At 46.8% G+C, this 12,392-nt stretch overlaps 1 protein-coding gene across 1 annotated transcript in view; it reads right to left on the reverse strand.

Moving 5' to 3' along the window:
* RAB3GAP2 (RAB3 GTPase activating non-catalytic protein subunit 2) overlaps positions 1–12,392 on the reverse strand; it is a 2,371,691-nt gene that overhangs the window by 1,723,393 nt on the left and 635,906 nt on the right. The window lies entirely within an intron of this gene.

Below are 12,392 nucleotides of genomic sequence, written 5' to 3' on the forward strand. Positions count from 1 at the left end.
GTAACCAGTGCAGTTTTAGTTTATCCAGGAAGTCGGCAGGGGAAGAGGATGAGAAAAAGCAGAAGCAAAGAAAAAGGTTTTGAGGTGCTTCCGGAACCGGAGATGATTCTCCTCAAGTTTCAGGGAGGCTGGGAGGCTGTTCCAGAGGGAGGCCCCAGCCGAGGAAAGTGATCTACCACCAACTCGTTGCTTGGAGAAGCGAATGACCCCGAGGGAGTTGGATGCGGATGAGCGAAGAGCTCGAGAAGAACAAGTTACTTTCCAACTGGTAACGTTCTTTCGATTGGATGTTCCTCCAACGTATTCCTCATCTTAGATGTATTCCATCCAGCTTTGCTGCTCTCGGAATTTTTTTCGGCAGAGGGCGCAGTGCGTCGATGTCGTCGAGTCGTTGGTCCCTCGAAGGCCTCCGTCGAGGGTGACGTCCTCGGGTGTATAAGTAGCACGTATGGCGCCCATTGGCCTCAGTTCTGTTTTTCCCCCTTTTTATCTTTGATCTTGTACTGTGTAGATTGTGCCGGCAGACAGGTATGAGCCTTGCGAGATTTGAGATAGCAATAACCCGGAAAAATCTACAGAGGGGTAGGTTGGGAGGGCGATGAGGAATACGTTGGAGGAACATCCAATCGAAAGAACGTTACCAGTTGGTAAGTAACTTGTTCTTCGAGTGGATTGTGTCCTCCAACGTATTCCTCATCTTAGATAGACTCCCAAAGCAGTATGGACAATTCCTCTGGAGGATTGGGTAGATTTTTCGATACTTTTAGATGGCGGAGTATACTACTGCTTTTCCAAAAGTTAGCTCCCTAGACTGGGAAGCATCCAGGTTATAGAATTTTGAGAAGGTTTGTAGCGAAGACCAAGTTGCTGCTTCGCAAATGGATCTTATTGGAACACCTCTTTGAAGGGACATGGAGGAGGCGATGCCTCTGGTGGAACGAGCCCTTAACCCTTCCCGAGGGTCTTTTTGAGCTAGCCTGTAGCATTCTGAAATGCAAAGCACAATCCAGCGTGAAATTGTCTGTTTTGTCACCGATTGACCCAGATTCCTTCCTGTGTAACCTATAAACAGCTGGTTTCTAAGTCTGGAAAGTCTAGGGATGTAAAAGCTTAAAGCTCTTTTCGGATCCAACCTATGTAATCCTTCCTCCTCCTTCGAAGGATGGGGTGGAGGACAGAATGCGGGTAAGACAATTTTCTGACTTAAATGAAAATTAGATATTACTTTCGGTAAAAATGATGGTTTTACCCTAAAAACAACTCTGTGCTTATGGAACACAATATAGGGTGGCCCAAAAGACAGTGCCTGCAATTCGCTTACTCTTCTTGCTGATGTTAGAGCAACCAAGGAGGCTGTTTTCCACGTTAGCAATCTTAATGGACACGTGTGCATAGGCTCAAAAGGAGCACACATTAAGAATTTTAGGACTAAATTTAGATCCCACTTGAAATGGGTGAGGAGGAAACACATAAGTGAGTCCTTTTAACAATTGTATTATCAAAGGAATTTTGAAGTAGGAGCATTCTTCCGATGAGCGCTTCAAAATGGAAAGCGCCGCAAGGTAACCTTTTATTGTTCCAATATTCAGACCTCTATGTGCTACGGTCAGAAGGAAAGATAATACTTCCGGAATAGAACATAGAAAAGGATCGACATTCTTTTCTCTGCACCAGTTGCAAAACTTTTTCCAGCGGCAACGGTCTAGAGACTTTGTTGCTGGCCTTCTTGCCGAAAGCAACACCTCCATAATGTCATCTGGAAGGTTCCAATCCCTGTATCTCAGCCTTTAAGATACCAAGCATGAAGGTTGAGCGTTTTGACCTCTGGATGGAGAACCTGACCTTCCATTTGAGAGAGAAGGTTCTCTCTCTGAGGAAGACGTACTGGAGGACAGATGGACATGTCTAGAAGGTCCGGGTACCACGTTCTCCTGGCCCAATCCGGGGCAATTAGAATCATGCAGCTCCGAAACCTTCTCAGCCTCCTGATTACCTGAGGAATGACGGGAATCGGAGGGAACGCATACAATAGTGGGAAATTCCACTCCACCACGAACACGTCCCCAGGGCTCCTCTCGGGGGAAATTCCCTTGAGCAATACCTTTCGCATTTTCGGTTGATTCCGGTTGCAAACAGGTCTACTTGAGGGGTTCCCCAAAGGGCGAAGATCTCTTGAATGACTTCCTGAGCCAGTTCCCATTCGTGGGATACCGTGCTCTGCCTGCTCAGAGCATCTGCCGTCATATTCTCTTCCCCGGCTAGATGAATTGCCGTTAAAGAGATTCCCTCCTGAATCGCCCAATACCAGAGCTGCATTGCCTCTCTGCACAGGGGTAGTGACCCCACGCCTCCTCTTTTGTTTAGATAGTGCATGGCCACTGTGCTGTCCATTATCAGGACATTTTTTCCCCTGAAAGATGGCGCTAGTCTGATTGCCCTCAGCTCTAAAACGTTGATATGTAGTTTGGACTCCGATGGAGACCAACGACCGTTGATTGTCAAATCGTTGGCATGAGCTCCCCACCCCAGGAGTGAGGCGTCCGTCACTACTGTGATCTCCGGCCATGGTTTCCAAAAAGGTTCTCCTTTTAGGATGTTCTCTGTACAGGTCCACCATAGAAGGTCTTGTCTGACCTTGTTCGGAATCTGAAGAAGATCTGTCATTTGACCCGAGAACTGGGACAACTGAGTCTTTAGGGCCCATTGAAGGGATCTCATCCTCAAGCGTGCCTCTGGCACCAGAAAGATGCAGGATGCCACGAGGCCAAGCAACCTTAAAAAGTCGTAAGCCTGGAGATTTTGGGCATTTTGGAATTTGGAAACCATCTGAAGAATGTCTTGAGCCCTCGACTTGGGAGGCAAGCTCTTTCCCAAGGATGTATCTAGTACAGCTCCGATGTACTGAAGCTGTTGGGAAGGTGTAATTTGAGACTTCTTGAAATTGAGGGAGAAGCCCAGTTTGTGGAGGAAGTGGCAGGTGACTTTCAGATGATCCAGTGCTTGCTCGGCAGAGCACGCTCTGATCAACCAATCGTCCAGATAGTGGTAGACATGAATCCCCCCCTCTCCTGAGGTGCGCTGCCACCACTACCATTAACTTGGTTTAGAGCCTCGGGGCGGAGGTCAACCCGAATGGCAGGACTCGAAACTGATAGTGTGAGTCGCCAACTACGAACCTCAGGTATTTTCTGTGTTTGAGATGAATCGGCACATGAAAATAAGTATCCTGGAGGTCCAATGACACCAACCAGTCCTGGAGTTGAAGGGCCTGAAGGATCTGAGAAAGGGTAACCATCTTGAACTTGTCCTTCCTGAGGAACTTGTTCAGGCTTCTTAAGTCCAAGATGGGTCTCAGTCCCCCGTCCTTTTTGGGGATCAAAAAATACAGGGAGTACCAACCCTTGTTCCTCTCCGCTGCAGGTACTGGTTCTATAGCACCTTTCTCCAGCAGGGTTAGAACTTCCTGCTGTAGGAGCAGGTTTGAAAGTTTCAACGGGTGTCTCCCTTGTGGATTGCTTTGAGGTTGCTTTAGAAAAGGAAGGCAATAGCCTTGGGCTATTATTTCTAGAGCCCAAACATCTGAAGTAATGGCTCGCCATTCTTGCAGATGCTGCAACAGCCTGCCTCCTACAGGTGTTTTGTGGTGCAAGTCCTCAAAGTGGTTTTGTGGCGGATGTTGCAGCTGCTGATGGCAAAGAGGCTGCAGCTGGAGCTGGCTTAGCACGTTTTCCTCGTCCACCGCGAGTGGCCTTTCTTTGGCTCCTTTGACTGGCCATTCATCTCGTCTTCCCGTATGAGGTGTAATAACGATAGGATTGTCCCCTCCATGATTGCCCTTGCGCACGAAAAGGCTGAGGTTGCCTAATAGCAGCTCCTAAGGATTTTGCCGCTGCTTTTGAGGTCTGCAACCTCTCAAGGCTCTCGTCAGCCTTGTTGCCAAAAAGGTGAGACTCGTCAAAAGGCATGTTCAGGAGGCGGTTCTGTACGTCCGGTGCAAAACCCGACTTCCGTAACCACGCAAACCTGCGCATTACCGTGCTAGTGCCCATGGACCGGCTTACACTATCCGCAGTTTCCAATCCAGATTGAAGGGATTCCTGCATGGCCTCCTTTCCATCTCCAACGATGGCTAGGAAACCTTCCCTTTCTTCTCCTTCTGGTATGTGCTCTGCCGCCATTGCGATGCAATCCCACAGAGTGTACGAAAAGTTTGCCAAGGCACATGTGGAGTTGACAGATTTTAATGCCATGCTCCCGGCTGAAAATACCTTCCGTGCCCAACCATCCACACGCTTATCATCCCTGTCTGGAGGGATAGACGGGTACACAAGTTTGTTGGAAGCTGTGGCTGCCTGTATGACAAAACTCTCGGGAGTTGGATGTTTTGACAGATAGCCGGGGTAGCTACTGGCTGGGCGGTATTTTGATGCTAGGGATTTATTCACCGGAGGAATAGAATCCGGAGTTTCCCAATTCTTGGCCACCCTGTTTTGTAAGGCTACATGAAAAGGTAAAACTGGGTCTTCAGTGGGACCATGGTCCAATATGTCTGTCAAATCATCCTGGACGAATTGGGCTGTTGGTTTAGCCCATCCCAAGTAGTCTACCACATTTGTCATTAATTGACGATAAGATGGACTGGCATGCTCTCCTGGATCTGGTCTACCAAAATCATTCTCAGGAGAGGTATCAATGCCACTTGCATTATGTAAGGATTCCACCAAATCCTTCATCCTGCTTTCTTCCGATATTAAGCATTCTGGGACATTTTGCGTGCCATATTCCAACCCAAAAGGTACATCTTCCTCTTCGGATCTCTCCTGATCCTCAAAAATGGAGGTCAAGGATTTGAAAAATTCCTTCCTAGGGAGAGGCTTGAAAACCTTCTCTGGGAGAGGAGGAAGAGGAGGAGCTGTAATACTAGATTTTGAAGAAGATGCATGTCTTGCAGTTTTCTCCTTCTCCTTTTCTAGCTGCCCTGGATTGGTTGGAGCCTTTGGGGCCGAAGGCTTCGGCGTCGACATCGATAAAAGTGTCGACAGCATCGATGACATCGTGGTCGTCGACAGGGTCTGCTTCGAGGCGGCCTTCGACAGTTTTCCCTTCGAGGTGTGGAAGGTCTCGGACGGCGTCAGTGACCTCGAACGGTCGACTCGACTCGAGCGTTTTTCGCTCGGCGTCCAGGAAGGTTCTCTATCCTTCCTTTTACCATCCCACGGGCTCGAGGCGCGCGAGTGTCGGAGCGATGACGCTCCCGGCCGGCTTCCTAAGAAGGCGCGGACCGAGGCTTCGCTTTCTCAAACACCTCCATCATTTTGACCCTAAATGCTTCCCACTCTTCGGAAGACGAATGTTTTGTGGGGCATTTCATTTTCGGAGACTCGTCCGACGACGAGGTGGAGGGAGATCTATGGCGTCGTTTCTTCGTCTTTTTCGACGAAGACGACGAGCGATGAGAATCGCTTCGAGATCTGGATCTATGCCTTTCGCATCGAGGAGATTTTTCCCCATGGGGTCTCGACTCAACGCTAGAGGCTTTCCGATCCTTCCGACCTACCTGTAGCTTTCCTCTCCTTTCTCGCAAGGCCTTTCCCGTCATTGCCTGACGCTTCGAACAGGCCTCCATGCCGTGGCCTTCCCCGAGACACCACAAACACTCGCGGTGCGGGTCCGTGATCGACATTTCTGAGCCGCACGACTTGCATTTCTTACAACCCGATCTCGGGGTCGTGGTCGGCGTCGATGACGAGGACATAACTTCTTCTCGTAATATTATATTTCCTGACAGAACTCGAGGCACGCCGAATGTTCGAAGCAACGTACTGCGGAAAAACGGAACTGACGCCAACGGGCGCCGCGCGTACTACTTATACACCCGATGACGTCACCCTCGACGGAGGCCCTCGAGGGACTATCGACTCGACGAAATCAATGCACGGCGCCCTCTGCCAAAAATTTTTCGAAGAGCAGCAAAGCTGGATGGAATACATCTAAGATGAGGAATACGTTGGAGGACACAATCCACTCGAAAGGGTCTACAGGCTCTAATTAATTTACAAGTATAGGCTGTAGATGAGGCCATGGAACTGACTTCTTTTTTTAGTGAAAGTGTGGAGTCCAGGTAGAAACCTAATATTTTTACCTGAGAGACTACTTTAATTACATTGCCATCGATGGTAAAGCGGCATAGTTGGGACTTCGTTTTTTTAGGTTGGAGTCAGAACCCAGGATCAGTATCTCAGTTTTATCATTATTCAGGCAGAGTCCATGTGAGGCCATCCATGCCTGAATGATGAGGTATATCCTGTTTACCAGCGCTGTATCTTCGACAAAGTTGTCCGTTAGGGGAATAAGGATCTGGGTGTCATCAGCATAGTTAGTATAAGTAACACCCAGACGGTCACGTTTGTCGAAGAGAGGCTTGGTAAAGATGTTATACATTGTTGGTGAGACACATGAATCTTGTGGGACACCACAGGTAATTTGGATTGGGTCTGCTGAGGCTGATGGGGAGAACACTCATCGTACAGTTGGCAAGGAAGGATTGAACCCACACTATGGCTTCACTCGAGAAGTGTGCAGCTGATGCTAGATGTTCGCATAATACCAGATCAAAGGCTGCCGAGAGGTCAAGGAGGAGTAGCTTAGCTGTTTTCCCTTTATCCTTCAGCTTGTCGATTTGTGTTTTTAGGTCAATTAACGCTGTTTCAGTCCCGTGTTGTGGTCTGAATCCAGATTGGCGTGATCCTAATAGGTGGTTTTCCTCCAGATAGGTTTGAATTTGGAGGTAGGCTACTCTGTCAATGATTTTGAGGTGGAAGGAAACCGTTGTTATGGGTCTATAGTTGGTGGCAATGGACGGGTCAAGTGTCTGTTTTTTAAGGAGTGGTAATACCCACGATTCTTTGAGGTTTGTTGTGACGGTACTTGAATTAAAGGAGGCGTTAATTAGCTTGGAAATGAACGGTGCTAGCTCTCTGGCTGCATCCTTGATAACTTGGGCCGGGCAGCTGTCTCCCAGGCAGTTGGAGGGTTTCAAGGAGAGCATGACCTTTTCAGTGTCCAAAATGGATATGTTATTGAATCTGAAAGGTGCGTTTGGTGATAAGGTGGTAGTGGGAGGGGTGGTGTGCGTCTCTGTGGAGCGCAATGATCTTTTCTTTGCGGATATTTTAGTCTGTAGTGTGGCTATTTTATTAGATAAGGCGTTTTGGATGCTGGTGCACCATTGTTTATCTTTCGGGCTGTTGTCTATAGGGGGAATAGGGTTCTCCATTTCCCAGAGGATGGTAAAGAGCTGCTTGGTATTATGGTTGGCTTTGGAGATTCTTTCGTTGTATGCGTTTCTTCTGGTAAGGATAATTTCATTTTTGTACAAGTTAGCAAAGTTGGCTAGAGATAGCTTGTCATTTCCTTTTCTGGAGTCTCAATTCTTTGAGTTGGAGGGTAAACCACGTGTTCAGATGGGAGTTTTGTTTGCTTTTACGAAGTTTGGTGGGCGCGATGATGTCTAGGGCTTTAGTCATGGTATTGTTGTATGTGGCTATTAGTATATCAGGGTCGGAGTTGTTGGTGAGAGCAGAGAGGAAAGGTAGTAGGAGTGGGAGCAGTTTTTCTACCGTAATGTCTTTTTTGCTTCTAGTAGGGAGCGGTGGAACTAATTCAGTATTTTTCTGTATTGTTGCCTCTATGGCAGTCAAGAAGTTGATTAGATAATGGTCTGTCTTAGGTTGGGGGGTTATTTTGGTAATGGTGATCGCGCAATTCAGGTTGGCTACCCAGTCTAGGGTACGACCTTTTATATGTGTAGGGTTCGGAACTGTTTGGGTCAATCCAAAATCCGTCAGAATGGTTTCAATGGCATGGGCATGTTTATCCTTCGGGTCATTAAATCCAAGATTGAAGTCTCCTAACAATAGTAATTGTGAGGTGTCCTTAATGTTGTTGGTAAGGAGGCTGGAGAGGTCGTCTTCGAATGAGCCAATGGGGCTTGGTAAACTAAAAAGATAGTTAGCGTACTATTGTTAGAGATCGGGAGTTTAGCTGTGAGTAGCTCGCAGGATTTTAGTTCAGAAGGAGTACTCAGCCTTAGTGCAAGTTTAGTTTTGGCTATGATGGCCAGGCCACCTCCTCTAGCGTTGGGCCTATCCACTCTAAGTATTTGGTATCCCTCTGGTATGGCTAATATGAGGGCTGGGCCCGCTGCATTGTGAAGCCAGGATTCGGTCACGGCTAAGATGTCTAGATCGTCGGTGATAAGTAAGTCTGCTATTTCAGTGGTGTGAGCTATGAGGGATCTGGCATTGATGATGGCTCTGTTGATAGTGGTCGCCTTACGCTGCTCTTGTGTAGGGGGAAATCTCTGTTTGTGTGGGTTGCTTTTGGCAGAAGTTTTATGTGCAGTTTCTGTGGTTGGTGTGGGTAGGTGGGAGAGTGCTGTTCTAGTATTTTGCCGTCTGTCAGAGTTTTGGGTACTAAGGCTGCTAGCCTTGGGGTCGTAAATTCGGGGCAGTCTCGTTTTCAGTCTAAGGTTTCCTTCCTGCAAGGCGCAGGGTATGAGTACGGTATAGGTCATTATTATGGCGGTATCGAGCAGTAAGAATTTCATAAACATTAGTGGAATCTTAGTAGAGGGCATGGTCTAGTAAGGCAGTAAAGATAATAGAGCCCTTAGAGATTGTATTGCCAGATATGGGTGGCAATATGCAAGGCAGTTTAGCTCCATAAAGGAGTAGACCGTATGGGTAGATAGGATGCGTTAGTAAGTAGAGTTAGCTTATACAGGCATTCGAGGTGGATAATTTTACTTATTCTTATATTCCTGCTAATATTTCAGGTGGCCCATGTGCTTTGACACAGCTTGGTTTAATGATGTATCCACTGAAACCTGCTTTTACACGTTCTAAACGTGCCGCTTCATATATTACTTTGACTCCGGATTGAAATTCTGAAGTACATTTGCTTTCTGAAGCTGAAGTGTTAGCTGTTTCTATTATCGGAGATTGGGGTTTAGCTGGTGGTGGTTATAAAACCATGATTAAGCTTGCTTGTTTGGTAGTTAAAGGGTTGAATGAAACCTCAGAAGCCTTGACAGAATTATTATTAGACAATATACATTTTAGGAAAGATACTTTGCAAAATAGAGCAGCTATTGATTATTTTTAAAGCATAATCTGGGTTGTGAAAGATTCAAGGTTATGTGTTGTTTTGACTTGCGTGACCATTCCCGCTCTATTGAAAAACATATTAAAAATATCAAAGTTCTTATGATCCAGGTGACGCAAGATCGGGAGGTGGATTGGTGGGAATACTTATTATCATGGATTCCTGAAGCACTACATTCTGCACTATTTTGGCTTTTTGGCATTGCTATTGTTTTGATTGGTTTTTGTTGTTGTGCTTTATGTATTCCTAATATGTGGAGAATGTTTTGTAGAATATTTGTTTCTTCTGAACAACCTTCTGGTTATGGAAGATGAATGTTCAAGGGGTGGACTGTAATGCTAGTGTGAAAAATGTGAGACAGAATAACATGGCGTTGATGCGCAACCATTTTGAACACTCATATTCCATCACAGTAATAAAGTCTGCCTTTTTTCACGGGCCTCACAGAGTGAGCAAGTAGCAGCAAAAACAGGACAAGGTCACGTAAATATTATTCAAATGAACTTACTGCAGAGAATAGTTATTTTAGTGTTTATTGAAGGACGAATACAGAAAGGTAGTCAGAGCACACTGCAGGTGCATGATAAAGGGTCTGGGAATTAATACGAGAGAGAGGGGCACTGGGTTATTCCACTTCTAAATGGATTTTTCCACCCTCCGTCCCTTCGATTTGTGATCTGCTCTTTGGCCGAGAGCAGAATGCAATGGAGAAGGGCGGGGAAATGCCCCCATAAAGGGGAGAGCATTGGATGGAGAAAGTTAGTTGGAATCTGGACCCCCGGGTGATGCAGTCTCCCTGAAAGGGAGGACGCACCGCTTCAGACCCCGTTGGACGCAGTGATCTTTTTGCCTACCTGCTGAGGGAATAAGCAGTGTTGTTGGTGGCCAAGATCAAGTTTTCTTCTGCCTCATGTTTAACAGTGAAGTAACCTATATTCAATATATATATATATATATATATATATATATATATATATATATATATAGATACATTACTCACCGTAATCGTATTTCTGATGCTTGTATCTGCTTAGATTCACATGCTGTGCATAGGCCGACATCTAGTGGAAGCTGCAGAGTATTACAGTTTCTTTTTCAAAACTCGAAAGGGAGCGTCGAACTAGGGCGTGCCAGTAATACTATCCCTAGTGTGACATCCACTGTACCCATGATCCCTCACGCGTGCAGGACCCTCAGATTGTATTTTTTCTGACATGAGGTAGCATGAGGAGTAGTGTGAGTACAGAGTATCCAAGCAGATAGATAGATAAGACTACAAGCATCAATGCGCCTTCTCTCAGAGGGGAGGAAGGGCGGGCACATGTGAATCTAAGCAGATACAAGCATCAGAAATACGATTATGGCAATGTATCCCTTCTGAGGCTTGTGGAATCTGCTTAGATCACATGCTGTGCATAGATTAGCAAGCAGTGTTAGAAGAAGGAGGTGGGATGTGAGAAAGGTCATGAGCGAACAAATGTCTTCGAACCGCTTCTCTGCCTGCAGCTACCGAGACAAACAGTTGATCTGTCTTCCTTAGCGGTATGGTATTGTCTACGTAGTAGAGGACCGCTCTTCGCACATTTAGTGTGTGTAGTTTCACCTCAGCAGAGCTTTTGGGTTCTTGGAAGAAGGCTGGTAGCTCAATGGACTGGTTAACATGGAATTTGGAAATTAACTTAGGTGAGAACCTAGGGTAAGTTCGTAGAACCAGAGCCTGAATTTCACTGACCCTTCTTATGGATGTAATGGCTACTAAGAAGGCAGTCTTGTAAGTCAGGTGTTTGAGACTAGCTTTATGCATGGGTTCAAAGGGGGGTCCCATGAGTTTAGCAAGCACCACATTAAGGTCCTACCCTGGTGGTGGGTTAGAAATTGGAGAGTGGAGTCTCTTCACCCCTTCCATAAAGGCTTTGACAACTGGCATCTTCTACCATGACACCTTGTTATGGGAGGTGGTGTAGGCTGACAGTTCCGCCAGGTGTACCTTGAGTGAATTAAATACCAACCCTGCGTCCAGTAAGTGGAGCATGTAGGTGAAAATCTTGGAAGGAGTGCAATCAACTGGGTTGATTTGTTTATTCTGGCACCAAATAACGAATCGTTTCCATTTATCAAAGTAACAGTGCCTTGTGTTAGGTTTCCTTGATTCTTTTAAGAAATCCATACATCTCGGTGGTAAATTAAGATGGCCAAACTCTATGACTTCAGGAGCCATGCTGCCAAGTTCATCGAGTTGGGTTGAGGATGCACTGTTTGTCCTCCGTGCTAGAAGAGTAGGTTGTACCAGCACGGGAGTCTGATCGGTTGGCACACCGCCAGTTTGCGCAGGTGCGGGAACCACGGTTGCCTCGCCCGCATGAGAGCAACTAGGACGAGCATCATTGACTCTCTGTTCATCTTGTTGACCACCTTCCTGATGAGAGGTGTTGGTGGAAAAGCGTACGCAAACATCCCTGACCAGTTCATCCACAGGGCGTTCCCCTGGGAGTCTGGCTGGGGGAACCTGGATGCAAATCCTGGGCACTGTCTGTTTTCGCTTGTGGTGAATAGGTCTATAGTGGGGAAACCCCACTGAGAGAAGATATCTTCTACGATTTCTACCTTCCTCATCATGTTGAGATGACAGGTAAATGTTCCTTCTGAGTGCCCATATCCAAATTTTATGGGCAAACCTTGACAGATTTGGTGAACGAATGCCCCCCCTGTTTGTTTATCTAAAACATTGCGGTCATGCTGTCCGTTAGGATCTGCACAGACAGGTTCGATAGGTGGGGTTCGAAAAGCTCGAAGCGCTGTGAAGACCGCTATAAGCTCTAGCAGGCTGATGTGACTCTTGGCCACTGTTTGAGACCAGAGGCCCCGAGCTGTGTGGTGCAGCAGGTGTGCTCCCCACCCTGACAGGGGTGCATCCGTAGTGACTACGGCCTGTATTTCTGGATCGTAAAAGGGTTTCCCCTTTGACAGGTTCTCTCTTGTCCACCAGCCAAGACTCTGTACTAGTGTTGGCGAAACGACCACTAGATTGTGCCACTGACCACTTGCCCGAGACCACTATTTCACTAACCATTCCTGCATGGGCCGCAGGCGCACGTGGGGAACCAGGTAAATACATGACGCCATCATGCTTAGCAAACACATCGCTTTGCAAACCCTTATCGGACGAGCGGACTCATATTGAGGAATTTGCAGTAACAGGTTCCGAATTCTTTCCTCTGATGGAAAGG

Source organism: Ambystoma mexicanum, chromosome 4q (genome assembly GCF_040938575.1).
Source record: "Ambystoma mexicanum isolate Mex_15411 chromosome 4q, UKY_AmexF1_1, whole genome shotgun sequence".
In the NCBI taxonomy this organism is placed as follows: Eukaryota; Metazoa; Chordata; class Amphibia; order Caudata; family Ambystomatidae; genus Ambystoma; species Ambystoma mexicanum.